Raw genomic sequence first — 13,051 nt, 5'->3', positions numbered from 1 at the left:
TATATATATATATATATATATACATATACATATATATATATATATATATATATATATATATATATATATATATATATATATATTTTGGATCCGGTAAGGTCACTATTGTTGGGTGAGGTTGTGAGGCTCAATTTTGTTCGTTTATTAATATTATTGAACGGTTCAGATTTGCACTATGATTAACCCACGTGCTATGTCTTTATTAGAGTTAGGGGGCATGTTTGTCTTTTGTTAATATTGTTATTATGGTATTAAGAATTGATTAGCCGATTTTATGGGTCTGTGCTCGATATTTATGGTCCTGTATCACTTTCAATATATATATATATATATATATATATATATATATATATATATATATATATATATATATATATATATACACACACGCGACAAGCAGCTGGTAATTGAGAGAGAGAGAGAGAGTGGAGCGGAGGTGATAGCAAATTATAAGAAATGTGGCGACAGTGCCGGAAATTGAGCGGCAGCTCTTCTGCGAACTCGGAGCGAGCTTTGAAGGAGAAGAAATTGGACGCATTGGTGATCCGTGGTGGCCATAACGGCCTAACCGCTGCCGCCTACCTTGCTGCCGTCACCGATGAGGTTGTTCCTAGCTTCAAATTCTCCCGGTGTAGCTACCTCCAAAGCCTCCAAAGCCCCTGCGTGATCAAGTTACTCTCCTTCCCTATCTCTATCGCAAACACATATCATTCAACAATCGTGCAATATTGCTAGGACGATTGTTTAGAAATTTAATTTTATCAATTTTTAATTTTGTTGTTATGCTCTTGCTGTTACTGGAATAATAAAGAACTACAGCTAAAATGACATGGACTAAAGCTATTAAAGAGAAATCCATCATCTTTTATTCCCTATCGTGATGGACGCTATCTCCCTTCCATGCATAATATTATGTTAGTTAATATATTCATTATGACTGATTAAATTGTTTCATTGCATATTATTAATTCATCTTGGTCCCTCGGTTAGTTGCACACACCTTCATTATACAATGCACAACAGTCTCTTACTTAATATAACTTCACATACCTCATTTTACGCACACACGACTGTTAATTACTAATGCGCTCATTTTCTAAATGAATGATTAAATTGTTTTAATACATATTAATACCTCAAACAAGTTCCGCCGGTGATTTGCACACACCCGCATTCATCAAAGCACACCAATCGTGACGCACCCCCTCTAACGCGTAGACGCACACAATTAAAGGTTTGCTCCCATTCACTTGGTCATTGACTTTGGTGTAATCATACTAATCTGGTCGTCAGGGTAATCAAATACATATTTAAAAAAAAAATAGCACTACATTGTTATTAAATAATATCCAGTATGTTGCTCACACCTCGGTACACGAATGCACACACCACTGTGTAGAATTGGATTCCATCTTCCATTGTATTAAAAATTTGGCCTTCATATGGTGTCAGACTACGATTGCATTCTGTATACCAAAATTTCGTACCTCCAGGACTAATATCTATTCTGCAATCCTTTTCTGGTTCCTTTTCACTGGTTGGCTGTGCACTGCACTCACCTGTAACATATGATTCGTATCAGAATACATAGTACACCACATGACATCATTAAATCATCACACTCATTTATCTTCCTTTGGGTTATTCATACGTCTTTTTAAAAACAAAATCTCCAGACAAACATCAAATCATGTACATATGTTACGATACAATAGTTGAAATGCATGTTGTAACTTTCATGAACTTTAATTTCCCTAAATAATACATGGCAACTACAAGGTCAGTCATTAATAATTGCTAAGTCGTAACTTTCACAGGCTCACAAACTCAGTTGCACAGCCTGACGTTCTAACTTGCACATGGTAATAAACTAGCATGCACAGGCTCACAAACTCAGTTGCACAGCCTGAAGTTCTAACTTGCACATGGTAATAAACCAGCATGCACAGGCTGAGAATATAATGCTCATAGCTTTTTTGTGTCTTACTTGCTTAGGCTAAGCAATTCACTCGCAAAGGCTAACCCTCAAACTTGCACAAGCATCAACCTAACTTGCATATTCTAATACAAAACTCCACCATGTTTTTTCCACCAATGTCTTGTTACCTAACCACATCCTATATATAATAAAGCCATATGGTCTTGTGAAAATTAAATGGTGATCATCAACATTTAATTTTCACAAGACCATAATAATATTGTTAATTATAATAACAATAATAATAATAATAATAATAATAATAATAATAATAATAATAATAATAATTGCAATAATAATAATGATAATAATTTCTACTGACAGTTTCTAATATATATATATATATATATATATATATATATATATATATATTTGTATTTATTTATTATATTTATTTATATTTCAATTTCTACTGGCAAATTATTGTGTGAACGATGGTCCACATAATTGTAGGGATCATGAATATCAAATACATTTTTAATATATTAAAAATACATTATTTTTATATTGAAAGTACCTTACATACATATATAATGTACCCTTAGTAATTTAAAATATACTTTTTATTTCATGCAACCTCAAAGTTCATAAGTTTGAAATTAATATATGGCATAGCTAGGCGGCCTAATATTTAAGATTGTTGATGTGCATATTGAGGACTACGGAGACAAAGATGCGTTATTCGTGGATTCATCGGATACTATCCAACAACACTCTCCAACTTAATTGACATGAAGTAGGCTTAGTAACATTAAGATTATATTCTCGAATTATTAGCTCTCATTTTTTATTGATTACACACTTAATTCGATAGTATTTGGAAGAAAAAATCAATGTTCGAACTAAGATTGTGATTTTGGTCTTTAAAGGTCAATTGTACGTTGCTACATCTAGAGTTAGAAATCTCAAAGGTCTAAAAATTTTTATCCGTGGTGACTCTAAAATTGTAATTCAGTTACTATTGTAGTTTACTAAGTTCTTAAAAATTTGTAATATTAAATACTATGTACTAAATTTTTAATATAGTTTAACACTACTGGAAATTCTGAAATTTCCGACCACCTGAAAATGATTTTAAATTAAGTTGATACCAAAAATTTCAAAAAGTGGTCGGAAATAGCAACAAAGGTTTTTCCGGATACCAAAAGTGGTCGGAACAAGACTTTCAACTTGATTTAAGATCACTTTCAGGTGGTCGGAAATTTCAGAATTTCCAGTAGTGTAAGATTTGTAGTAATCACCCACCTTAAATATTATTTTAATTGTAAATATATTTATGTTCATAATTTTATCATTGAAATTCACACATAATAATTATTAAATAACAAAAATTTTATATATGAATAAACCTCATATAAGGTATATTTTTATAACATATTTTTCGTGCATCGCACGGGACAAATACTAGTATCATATAAAAACACAATGTCTGATTGCCTATTCAAATTTTTTACCACTCAGTTGCACATCCTAAAGTTCTAACTCGCACATGTATAAAACCTAGCCTTCACAGGCTAAGAATATAACGCTAATAGCCTTTTGTGTCTTACTTGGTTAGGCTAAGCCATTCACTCGCAAAGGCTACCTCTCAAACTTGCACAAGCATCACCCTAACTTGCATATTCTAATACAAAACTCCACCATGTTTTTTCCACCAATGTCTCGTTACCTAACCACATATCATATCAAAAGACAATGTCTAATTGCCTATTCAACTTTTTAAAACTCGTGCGTTACATACTATACGTAATGTGACTTGTCTTAACCTCCTTCCTCATGCGCTAATATATTAGACACACGTGAAATTAAATGCACACACTTCGAATTTGCACCGCACAGACTTAACATATTATATGCACAGACATACGAAAAGCCAAAAAACAGTACTAAGATGGTCGCACATACCTATAACCGTTTGCCCCATCACTGTGGCCTTGAGAACCCACCTTGCACTGAGTTTCTGATTACGGATGCTTTCATTCAACTCTCATAATATTAATACTAATTTGTTGCCATTAATATATAATTCAATCCCATAATCAATTGATCCTTTGCATGGATATATTCCAATTTATTTTTAACCATAAATAGCTCCAATATTACAATTACTTATTCACCCTTATGCATAAACTACTACCTTAAATGCATAAATGCATAACAAATCTCTTTCAATCTCACCCCTTTATATGTAATGATTTAATGGATGAGATGAGGCCTCATGATCTCATCCATCTAGGTGACCTCATGGGATCCGGAACCTATATATACATATACATATACATATACATATACATATACATATACATATATATATACATATATGTATATGTATATGTATATGTATATGTATATGTATATATATATATATATATATATATATATATATATATATATATATATATATATATATATATATGCAATCACCTGCGAATAACATCCCAGGTGCGAATATACGAATAGATCACAACCATCAATCATCTAAAATCAACGACTCAACTCTTCCTTATGACGCGGTGGCAAAACTGTAATTACAAAATAAAAATATCGACAATCCCAAACACGCGAAGGGCTTTATCGACAAACTTTAAGCTAAAAAGGTAGAAAACATCTTCTTCCTCCCAAAACCCTCCAACGACAACAACGAAGAAAAGGAAAAAAACACTCAAAAAAACGTAATACTTTGCTACAAAGACTGAAATTTCTTCGATTTCACTCAAGAACATTGACGAAGAACAAAGTCCAGTGGTTCGTGCACAAGAAACAACAACTAAACGAGGTAAAACAAAGATATGTTTCTGTTTCTTCTGCATTTTACTTATAATTTTTGCTATAATGCTACAGTGTGTAAATATTTTCGACAAAATAGCGAAAAGAATACACTATTTTTGCATATTCAAAATCCTAAGCAACATGTAAACAAACTGATCACTTTGCATGGTAACAAACAATAATATTTTAAGCTATATGCATGCATCCGTGTTTACTGCACTCGAATCTATGACACATTCGGATACCTATCCGTGCAAGTATTTTAAGCTATATTTGCAAGTAATCCTTTGATATTGTGCACCTAAAGTTGTGTGCCTATTCTGTCAGTTAATAGGTATTCTGCAACAATTTTGATGTATTCTTGCATTTAGTTTTTAACATAAGTGCAACTAATTGTTAGATAATGTTCTCTATTTTTGCAGCTTGCCTTAATTGTCATTGTCATTTAAAATAATTCTGCAACAACTTTACTCTACTGATGCATCTAGATGATCACGATATACACGCACCTACTATAACAAACCTACCTTTGAAATTACTTTAGTTTATACATGAAAGTAATATTTTTTATTTGAATGCATAACATAGAGGTTTTCTTTTGCGCCCCCAAGCCTAATCTCGTGTGCGCGGGCACGAATGTCGTCCGGAAATTGACAAACCTTGCAGGCTATGTTATGCGGAGCACGAATAATCTTGTATTAATTCCAAATTTTAAATTTTGAATTTAATTTCTACATCATGGGGCTGTTTCAGGTCTTGTAAAATTGGTTTTAATACCAATTTAAATGTCACCCATTGAATGCTATCACTCCAACACCCCTATATAAGAGAGGGTAGAGAGCAGCAGAAATTTACAAGAAGAAAGATAAATTTTCAAGCCTCAAAACTCTCTGCTTCTACTCCTTTCTTAGCCATACTGTGTTCATAATCTTGCTCTAGTTCATCGGATTCTTTGTTTGGGTGCTCAAACATTGAATCGTAGCAAATTTTATCCTGGGAAGCCTAGGCTACAACGCTCCTAGCACTTGTGGGAGGTAGCAAATAAGGTTTTAAGGAAAGAGTGATCGCTTGACTCTTGCTAAAAACCCAACACCAAACACGAGCCAATTTCTTCATCTTTCTTTCCCTTTTTCTACAGAAAATAATAATCCATATTTTGTAGGATTTTTATTGGGTTTTACCAACGAGATATCCAACAGTCTTAAAACCTTATTCCTTCGTCTTCCCGTTGGTTTTTGTCTCTAATTTCATTGAAGAAATGGAGGACCTTGTACTCCCGATCCATGGGGAGGAGAATGTTGTTGCAGACAACAATGGAGGGAACGATAACAATGTTGCTAATTCCCAGAAACCACCAGTGAACGTTGGTTCACAAGATGGTGGGAGCACCGAGGGATATATTCCCATGACTCGGGTACCTTCGGTACCGAGTGGATCGACTGAGAAGCCAGAGAAGTTCACCGGTGTCGGATCGAACTTCAAGAGGTGGCAACAAAAGATGTTGTTCTACCTAGCAACGCTCGGCTTGGCAAGGTTCTTGTCTGAGAAAGTTCCTGAGATGAAGGAACAAAATGCTCAGTCCGTGATGGCAGTTGGCATTTGGAAGGATTCAGACTTCCTTTGCCAAAACTACATCCTAAACGGATTGTGTGATGCGCTATACGATGTATCGAAAAATAAGCACATCAAGAGTGCTTTGGGAAGCCTTGGATCACAAATATAGAAGTGAGGATGCCGGTGCAAAGAAATTTGTGGTTGGCCGATTCCTGGACTTCAAAATGGTTGATTCCAAGACCGTGCTAAGTCAAGTTGAAGATTTGCAAGTAATCTTTGACGAGATTCATGACAAGGGCATGGTGTTGAGTGAAGCCTTCCTAGTGGGATCTGTGATCCACTTGTTGTCTCCAGGTTGGAAGGATTTCAAGAACTATCTTAAGCATAAGCGAAAGGAGATGAATCTGGAGGACCTGATCCAGCGACTCAGGATTGAGGAGGGGAATATGACGAATGATAGGAAAGTTCCTGTCGTTGTTGGCGCTAAGGCCAACGTTGTGGAGCACGGTAAAAGCTCCAAGAGGAACAAGAAGGACAAGCGAAAACTAGGTCCCGAAAGGTGGTGTTACCAAGAACAAGTTTCTTGGTGAATGCTACAATTGTGGCAAGCCTGGCCATAGAGCGTCTGAATGCAAAGCTCCAAGGAAGAACAACAAGAGTTCTGAAGCAAATGTTATTCGAGACAACAGTCAGAAGGAGGTCAAGATTAGCCTTCCGACTATGGTGACCGAGGTAAACCTCGTGGGCTCAAACCCTCCTGAGTGGTTCATCGATAACGGTGCAACCAGGAACTTATGTTGCAACCGAGAGATGTTCAACACCTTTGAGACCATTGAGGGTGAAAAGGTGTGGATGGGAAACTCTGCTCAGTCTGCTGTGGAAGGCATGTGCAAGGTGGTTCTGAAGATGACTTCCGGGAAGGAACTGACGTTGAACAACGTGCTGTATGTTCCTGAGCTGAGGAAGAATCTTGTGTCTGGCTCGTTGCTGAACAAACATGGGTTCCGCATGGTGTTGAGCTGAGGAAGAATCTTGTGTCTAGCTCACTGGTGAACAAGCATGGGTTCCGCATGGTGTTCAAGTCAGACAAAGTAGTTTTGTCTAAGTTAGGAATGTTTGTTGGTAAATCATATGTAACTTATGGGCTTTTTAAGCTAAGTGTAATTCCTGTTATCTATAAAAGCAAAGTTAATTCTGTTTACTTGCTTGTGTCTTCCAATTTGTGGCATGGTAGACTAGGTCATGTTAATTTTAATTTTATACGTAGATTAATTAGCATGGATCATATTCCTAACTTTCAAATTAATACAATTAAAGTGTGAAATTTGTGTTGAGGCAAAACTAACAAAAGTACCTTTCAAATCGGTTGAAAGGGAAACTGAACCACTGGAATTAATCCATAGTGATTTGTGCTATTTTAGATCGATACAAATGAGAGGTGGTAATAAGTATTTTATCACGTTTATCGATGATAGCACACGATACTGCTATGTGTATTTGTTTAACAGCAAAGATGGAGCCGTTGATAAATTCATTCTTTATAAGAATGAAGTGGAAAACCAACTTAATCGGAGAATTAAGAAGGTTAGAAGCGATAGAGGTGGTGAGTACGAAGCACCGATTGGTGATTTCTGTGCAAGTGTAGGTATAATACACGAGCGTATGACACCTTACGCACCTCAATCGAACGGTGTTGCCGAACGAAAGTATCGTATATTGAAAGATATGATGAATGTGATGCTTATAAGTTTGGGCCTACCTCAAGGTATGTGGGGTGAGGCGATTTTGACAAGTAATTACCTTTTGAATAAGGTACCTCGCAAGAAGCTCGATAAGACTCCTTGTGAGCTGTGGAACGGTAGGAAACCTTCCTACCAGTACCTGAAAGTGTGGGGGTGTCTTGCCAAAGTATTGGTGTCAACACCTAAGTAAGTAAAGATAGGTCCTAAGACGGTGGACTGTATCTTTATTGGCTATGCACAGAACAGTAGTGCTTATCGGTTCTTAGTACACGAGTCCCATAATCTGAACGTACAAGAGAACACGATAATAGAGTCAATGAATGCATATTTTTTTGAAAATATATTTCCTTGTAGGTTTGTAGGTCCAACGAGGGACCGAGTACGTCAAAACGAACATTTGACGAAACTATGGATAATGATAGAGGAGAATCTGAGAAAGAACCCGAGCTCGAGCCGGGACGCAGTAAGCGGGCAAGAGTTGAAAAATCATTCGGTCCTGATTTTCTAACTTACCTGTTAGAGTGTGATTCGGGTACTCTAACTTGTGTATTAGAAAATGAACATGATTTTCTATCTTGTTTGATAGAGAACGAGCCTCAAACGTATGTAGAAGCCGTGACTTCTATAGAAGGACCAATGTGGAAAGAGGCTATAAAGAGTGAAGTGGATTCTATCCTACAGAATCACACTTGGGAACTTGTTGATCTTCCTCCGGGTAGTAAACCCTTATGGGGTGTTTGGTTGGGAGGAAGGAATTATGTAGGAAAAGAATTGCAATTCGGTGGGAAAAGAATAAGGTAGGAATAATGTAGAAATTTAAATTACATTGTTTGGTATGGAAGAATAGAATTATTGGGAATGAGAATGAAAGAAGTGATAAAAAGACTAAAATGTCATTGTGTAGTAATAAAAATAATAATAACTAAGGGTACTGTTGTCATTTGCTTACTTTTTCCCTTCCTTAAAAGCATTGAATTGAAATTCATGGGGGTACCTGATGTTATCACATCTGTGCTTGTTTTATGGTTATTTTGAATCATCACAGTAATTAAGCTCTTTAATTTTGCTTATTTAATACATGTTTTCCTTGCTATTATCATTTAATTATGGTTCGCACTTGTTTTGAATATTTTACGGTGTTTGTTAGTGTTTTTGAACCATTTTAGGTCAAAGATATGACCAAGGGGAGTTCAAGGATGAGTTTGGAGCAATTTTGGATGAGTTCGGGGCCCAGTGGACTCGACGCGTCGAGCCAAGGGCTCGACACGTCGAAATTTTCCAGTAGCTAATTAATTCGCGCACAGGAAGTCTCGACGCGTCGAGAAAATTCTCAACACGTCGAATATGCGTCTGTTTCTGGGATAAACACAGACGCCTAAAGTGGCGCGGATAAAAAAACAGACGCTTAAAGTGGCGCAGCTGGGCAAAATTCAATACAAGCGCGAGATCTCTTTTCCTAATATCAATTGCGCGGATTTCAAGGCTCATATCTCCATATTAAAAGTTAGCAATTCAAGGAATCTTCCAAATTCTAAATATCATTAAAGACGACAATTTCTTTATTTAAATATAGGAATTAGAATTTGAGTCCAATTTGGTACAAGATTCCTATTTCATCTCAACTTTGTACCCACTATAAAATCCCTCCTTCCTCAACCCTAATAACGGAGACCGGGATAATTCAGAGATTCTTGGAGACAAGAAGGAGAGAAATCAAGAGCCACAAGTTGTCTTGGAAAGCAAGAAGAAGACTAGGGAGATTTGGGAAAATTCGTCTGGTTAATTCTTGTACTCTTTTGATGATTTGTAATTCTTTATTTATATTTGCTATGTATAATTTAGTCATGCTTGGCTAAATTCTTTAGAGATTCTTGGGTAAAAGTGTTTATGAACCTATGTGTCTGAGCTCTCAGTTTCTTTAATATATTATTATTTGGGTTTAATACTTGTGTTGCAATCGTGATAATATTGTTTGATGCTTGTAATTAATGGCCATAGTTACTAGCTTCACAGTCATGTTTGTGTCACCAATGGGAGTTGGGGCATAAATTAGGGCACACACGATTGCACTTAATGGTTGGTCCTTGGGAAAGGGGAACTTATTAGGGGAAGTTTATTCTAGATTGTTGCCAATCGGGAGATGGTAGTAACTAGGAATAATTGAATGCTGATCTTTGATCTTATTGGGTGTTTAAGCCATGTGAGTGGAAATTCACTAGGAATAGAGATTACGGGAGTAATTCGATTCCACTTTGCATTCCCACACAAATCTTAATTCCAAACTAAATATTGCAAACGATAATTGGCACTAGGTGATTAAATACTTGAATCCCATGAATCTCAACTTCTCTCTAATTGTTTTCAAAATCCTGAACCTCTGTTTTATTTTATTTATTTTATTCCAATCAATCATCTAAGTAATTGTTAGGATTAGCTCAAATGAATAAGTTAGTAACTAGTGCTTGATACAACCACTTCCCTGTGGATCAATAATTCGTACTCCGAGAATTATTTGTTTGCAAATATACTACGCATCAGTACCCCATGAATTGCAATTCAACAAAAGGAGGGAATTGCAATTCAATGGAATTGCAAACATTGTAATTTCCATTTCCATTGAATAAGGTAGGAAAAGAATTACAATTACATCCAACCAAACACCCCATTAGGATCCAAGTGGGTCTTTAAAAGGAAGATGAAACCGGACGGTTCCATCGAGAAGTATAAGGCTAGGCTTGTAATCAAGGGTTATAGGCAACGCGAGGGTCTTGATTACTTCGACACATATTCTCTCGTGACGAGAATAAACTCCATTAGGATGATACTTGCCATAGCCGCGTTGCGGAACTTGGAAGTTCACCAAATGGATGTGAAAACCGCTTTCCTAAACAGCGAATTAGATGAGAAAATCTATATGGAACAACCCGAGGGGTTTGTGGTTCCGGGCCAAGAAAGGAAAGTGTGTAAGTTGGTTAAATCGCTCTATGGTTTGAAACAAGCGCCTAAGCAGTGGCACGAGAAGTTTGACCGTGCGATGTTAACTAACGGGTTTAAAATAAACGAAAGTGACAAATGTGTCTACGTTAAGGAAACGATAGACAGCTATGTCATTCTTTATTTATGCGTAGATGACATACTCATCATTGGTAGTAACGATCGGATGATCAAGTCTACCAAAAACATTTTAAATGCGAGATTTGACATGAAGGATATGGGTTTGGTTGATTTAATCCTTGGGATTAGAATCATTAAAATACATGATGGTCTCGTGTTGAGCCAATCACATTATATTGACAAAATCCTTGAGAAATTTAACAAGAATGATGGCCAATTGGCTAGAACACCGTTCGATACAAACATTCATCTAACCAAGAACCACGGAGAAGGTATTTCACAAGTGGAATATGCTCGGGTTATTGGTAGTTTGATGTATCTTATGAGCTGTACTAGGCCGGATATTGCCTTTGCGGTTAGTAAACTCAGTAGATATACGAGTAACCTCGGTGCTATGCACTGGAAGGCAATAGTAAAGGTTATGAGATACTTGAGGTATACTCGTGACATTGGACTGCACTACGTGAGATATCCCGCTGTACTTGATTGGTATAGCGGCGCGAACTGGATATTTGGTATTAAGGACTCTAAGTCCACGAGTGGCTACGTGTTTACACTAGTCGGTGCAGCCGTTGCATGGAAATCCTCTAAGCAAACTGTGATAGCTAGATCCACGATGGAATCTGAGCTGATAGCCCTGGACAAAGGTTGTGAAGAGGCTAAATGGCTACGCCATTTTCTAGAGGATATTCCTAATTGGGAAAGACTGGTACCTCCAATATGTGTGCATTGCGATAGGCAAGCCACAATTGGGAGAGTACAGAGTCATATGTATAATGGTAAGTCTAGACATGTGTGTCGTAGACATAATATCATTAGACAACTTCTCACAACTGGCGTTGTCTCAATTAACTACGTAAAGTCAAAAGACAATATAGCGGATCCGCTGACCAAAGGGTTAGGCAAAGAAGTTGTGGAAAAGCTGACACGAGGAATGGGTCTAAAGCCCTTGGACTAAAAAGTTCTATAGTGGATACCCAACCTAGCTGGCACCTAGGTTTAATGGGACAACTAAATTATGGAACGGAGCGTGTCACTGTGGGGGTCTCGGACTCCCTACCACTCCTCGTTGGAACAATGACTCGCGCATGAGGCTAGCACGTTGATGCTTTAATGATTCGAATGTCGGTTGACATGTGTGAGTATGCGGGATACTTGAGAAAGAATCACCTATGTAAGAGAGAAGTGAGGGTCGTTTCAAAGGAGAATTGACGGGCACAATTCTTTAGAAACTCTCGCAGAACCAAGAACGTTGACCCACAACCAAAACGGGCACACTCATGAGAACAGAGCATTGTTGGGAGGTTCTTGTGTGAGATTTGTCATCGTCTACAAAAACGGCAGTCAGTTCAAAGACATCGCGTTCTACCGTACAGCCAATAGACTAAATATATCTTCACAAGGGAAGGTTGAAAGGGTGCGGTACCCCCTACATATCCTATGCAGGGATCGACCGTTGAACACAGTTGTTTCCGATTTCAAAATACCTTGAAAATCAATTTTTCATTCATGTGGGGTATTGTTGGAAAAAATAGCTTAAATGGCATAAAATGGCATGTTAAGTGGCTATTTTGTGGTAGAATTATCAGTGGCGTCCACTTCTGATTTGGGTCGGGTAAAAGTGGATTCAGGTTCTTCGTAGTGAGACGAAGAGATTGATATATTGTACGCTTAAAACGGATAATGGGTGAATGAGATATTGATTCTCAAAGTAGACCCATTGAGTTGGAAAAATGAAGGGAAAAGGTGAGCTTTTGTCCACATTGGTTTGGGAAGAGGATTTGCCCCACTATTTATACAAGAGTCGTTTAAAGGCTTATTGAATGTATAGCATAGAGGCCCTCTTTTGCGCGTAGGAAGGGGGGGGGGGGGGTGCAAATCAAATCCTAAAATG

Source organism: Ipomoea nil, unplaced genomic scaffold (genome assembly GCF_001879475.1).
Source record: "Ipomoea nil cultivar Tokyo-kokei standard unplaced genomic scaffold, Asagao_1.1 scaffold0865, whole genome shotgun sequence".
NCBI classification, from domain to species: domain Eukaryota; kingdom Viridiplantae; phylum Streptophyta; class Magnoliopsida; order Solanales; family Convolvulaceae; genus Ipomoea; species Ipomoea nil.
Note: the sequence above shows the minus strand (reverse complement) of the source record.